Raw genomic sequence first — 4,445 nt, forward strand, 5'->3', positions numbered from 1 at the left:
ATCAAAATAAGAAAATAAATGAATTAATAGAATCCATTAACGTGAAGGATGATCTCTTGGAATGCCAAGAGGACTTGCTCGTTAAGGAAAATAAAAAAATTGTTAAATTGAAAAATGCTTATGCTCTAGAAGTAGAAAAATGTGAAAATCTATCTAAAGAGCTTAATATGTGCAATGATTCAATTTCTTGTCTTAGAATTGAGAATGATAATTTAATTGCTAAGATTGAAGAATTGAATGTTTGCAAACCATCTACATCTACTGTTGAACATGTCACTATTTGTACTAGATGTAGAGATGTTAATGTTGATGCTATAGATGATCACCTTGCCATGATTAAAAAACAAAATGATCACATTTAAATGCTAAAATTGCCGACCATGAATTAGAAAATAAAAAATTTAAATTTGCTCGTAGCATGCTTTTATAATGGGAGACGCCCTGGCATTAAGGATGTCATTGGCTTCCAACAAGGGAGCCAAAGCAATACCAAACTTAATACCCCCAAGAACAAATTGTCTAATTTTGTTAAGGGTAAGGATCCCATGGTTCAGGATAGAGAGGGTTACATTCTATATCCTAAAAACTATCCTGAGCATAAGATTAGGAGAATACATGCTAGAAAACCTCATTCCATTTCTCATCATGTTTTTATGTATAGTAATGAGGCATCTAGCTATAGGCATTCCACTCATACCAATATGCCTAAAAAGAATTCCTAATACATCAAATGAGCATGACATTTCATTTAAAACTTTTGATGCATCTTATGTGCTTACTAACAAATCAGGCAAAGTAGTTGTCAAATATGTTGGGGGCAAACACAAGAGTCCCAAGACTTGTGTTTGGGTACCCAAGGTACTTGTTTCTAATGTCAAAGGACCCAAGACTGTTTGGTTACCTAAGAACAAGGCCTAAATTTGTTTTGTAGGTTTATGCATCCGGTGGATCAAGTTGGATAATCGATAGCGGGTGCACAAACCACATGACAGGGGAGAAAAGAATGTTCTCATATGAGAAAAATGAAGATCCCCAAAGAGCTATCACATTCGTGGATGGAAATCAAGGTTTGGGTAAAATTGCTATATCCTTTGACCATTCCATTTCTAATGTTTTTCTTGTAGATTCTTTAGATTACAATTTGCTTTTTGTTTCTCAATTATGCAAAATGGGTTACAAGTGTGTTTTTTCTGATATCGGTGTTACTGTCTTTAGAAGAAGTGACGATTCAATAGCATTTACGGGATTGTTAGATGGTCAGCTATATTTAGTTGATTTTAATGATAACAATTCTGAACTAGACACTTGTTTAATTGTTAAGACTAATATGGGCTAGCTCTGGCATCTCCGACTTGCCCATCTAGGGATGAAGAATCTTCACAAGCTTCTAAAGAGAGAACACATCTTGGGACTAACAAATGTTCACTTTGAGAAAGACAAGATTTGTAGCGCATGCCAAGCAGGGAAGCAAGTTGGAGTTCATCATCCACACAAGAACATCATGACGACCGCCAGACCGCTTGAGCTACTCCACATGGATCTATTCGGCACGATCGCTTATATAAGCATCAGCGGGAGTAAGTACTGTCTTGTTATTGTGGATGACTATTCTCGCTTCACTTGGGTGTTCTTTCTACAAGAAAAATCTCAAACCCAAGAGATCTTAAAGAGATTCTTGAGATGGGCTCAAAATGAGTTCGGATTGAGAATCAAGAAGATTAGAAGCGACAATGGAACGGAGTTCAAGAACTCTCAAATTGAAGGATTTCTTGAGGAGGAGGGTATCAAGCATGAGTTCTCTTCTCCCTACACACCTCAACAAAATGGTGTAGTGGAGAGGAAGAATAGAACTTTACTGGACATGGCAATGACCATGCTTGATGAGTACAAGACACGAGATCAGTTTTGGGCGGAGGCGATTAACACCGCCTGCTACTCCATCAACCGACTCTACCTTCACCGAATTCTCAAGAAAACATCATATGAACTCCTCACTGGTAAAAAAACCTAATGTTTCTTACTTTAGAGTCTTTGGGAGCAAATGCTTTATTCTTATTAAAAGAGGTAGAAAATCTAAATTTGCTCCTAAAGCGGTAGAAGGTTTTTTACTTGGTTATGATTCAAACACAAGGGCATATAGAGTCTTCAACAAGTCCACTGGATTAGTTGAAGTTTCTTGTGACATCGTGTTTGATGAGACTAATGGCTCCCAAGTAGAGCAAGATGATCTTGATGAATTAGATGATGAAGAGGCTCCATGCGTCGCACTAAGGAACATGTACATTGGGGATGTATGTCCAAAAGAATCTGAGGAGCCTACACAAGCACAAGATCAACCATCACCTTTCATACAAGCATCCCCACCTACTCAAGAAGAGGACATGGCTCAAGAAGAAGAGGATGAAGACCAAGATGATGAGCCACCTCAGGAGGAGGACATTGATCAAGGGGGAGATGAAGATGATCAAGACAAGGAAGATGATCAAGAAATTCAAAATCAAAGACCGTCACACCCAAGAGTCCACCAAGCAATTCAAAGAGATTACCCTGTCAACTCCATTCTTGGTGACATTCACAAGGGGGTAACCACTCGAGTTGCTCATTTTTGTGAACATTACTCTTTTGTGTCTTCCATTGAATCATACATGATAGAGGATGCACTAAGAGATCCGGATTGGGTGGGACAATGCAAGAGGAGCTCAACAACTTCACAAGGAATGAGGTATGACATTTAGTTCCACGTCCTAACCAAAATGTTGTAGGTACCAAGTGGGTATTCCACAAAAAACAAGATGAGCATGGTGTGGTGACTAGAAACAAAGCCCGACTTGTTGCAAAGGGATATTCACAAGTCGAAGGTTTGGATTTCGATGAAACCTATGCACCCGTAGCTAGGCTTGAGTCAATTCGTATATTACTTGCCTATGCTACTTACCATGGCTTTAAGTTATATCAAATGGACGTGAAGAGTGCCTTCCTTAATGGTCGTATCAAGGAAGAGGTATATGTTGAGCAACCTCCCGGTATTGAAGATAGTGAGTATCCTTCTCATGTTTATAAACTCTCAAAGGCGCTTTATGGGCTCAAGCAGGCCCCAAGAGCATGGTATGATTGCCTAAGAGATTTTCTTATCACTAGTGGCTTCAAAGTTGGAAAAGCTGATCCTACTCTCTTCACTAAAACAATTACTAAAGACTTGTTTATATGCCAAATCTATGTTGATGATATTATATTTGAGTCTACTAACAAGTTAACTTGTGAAGAATTTAGTAGGATAATGATACAGAAATTCGAGATGTCTATGATGGGGGAGTTAAAGTACTTCCTTGGATTTCAAATCAAGCAACTGCAAGAAGGCACCTTCATGAGCCAAACTAAGTACATTCAATATATTCTTAAGAAGTTTGGAATGAAGAATGCCAAACCCATCAAGACACCCATGGGAACAAATGGACATCTCGACCTCGACACGGGAGATAAATCCGTAGATCAAAAGGTATACCGGTCGATGATAGGATCTTTACTCTATTTATGTGCTTCACAACTAGATATAATGCTTTCAGTATGCATGTGAGCAAGGTTCCAGGTAAATCCTAAGAAAGTTCACCTTAGGGACATAAAAAGAATCATGAGATATTTAGTTTACACTCCTAAGTTTGGGCTATGTTACCCCAAGGGATCTACCTTTGATTTAATTGGGTATTTTGATGTCGATTTTGCTGGATGTAAAATTGATAGGAAGAGCACATCAGGGACTTGTCAGTTTCTAGGAAGATCCCTGGTGTCTTGGGCTTCAAAGAAACAAAACTCAGTAGCTCTTTCCACCGCCGAAGCCGAGTATATTGCTGCAGGCCATTGCTGTGCACAATTACTTTGGATGAGGCAAACGCTTAAGGACTATGGCTACAAATTGAGCAAAGTCCCTCTTCTATGTGATAATGAGAGTGCAATCCGCATGGCGGCTAATCCTGTTGAACACAGCCGCACTAAGCACATAGACATCCGATATCACTTTTTGAGAGATCACCAACAAAAGGGGGATATCGAAATTGCTTATGTTAGCACCCACAACCAATTAGCCTATATCTTTACCAAGCCACTAGATGACAAGACTTTTAGCAAACTTAGGAATGAGCAAAATATATTTGATTCTTGGAACTTTAATTGAAACATTGCACACATAACTCATTTATATACCTTTAATCATGTCTCTTTCATATGGTACAAATGCATATTTATTATTCTTCTTGTACCAAGGCTAATGTGCTTTCAAGTATACTTCTATGTTTAGTCTCAAATTGAAAGGGAACTGGAGTATTCGGCAAAGACAAGGCTTCCACTCCAACTCTGACGGTATCATTTATCCTTTGCCGTTACTCAGAAAACTCCCATTTGGTATAAACCTTCACTCATATTTATTTTACCAAAGGGGGAGAAAGTAGGCC

This window comes from Zea mays, chromosome 1 (assembly GCF_902167145.1).
Source record: "Zea mays cultivar B73 chromosome 1, Zm-B73-REFERENCE-NAM-5.0, whole genome shotgun sequence".
Classification (NCBI taxonomy): domain Eukaryota; kingdom Viridiplantae; phylum Streptophyta; class Magnoliopsida; order Poales; family Poaceae; genus Zea; species Zea mays.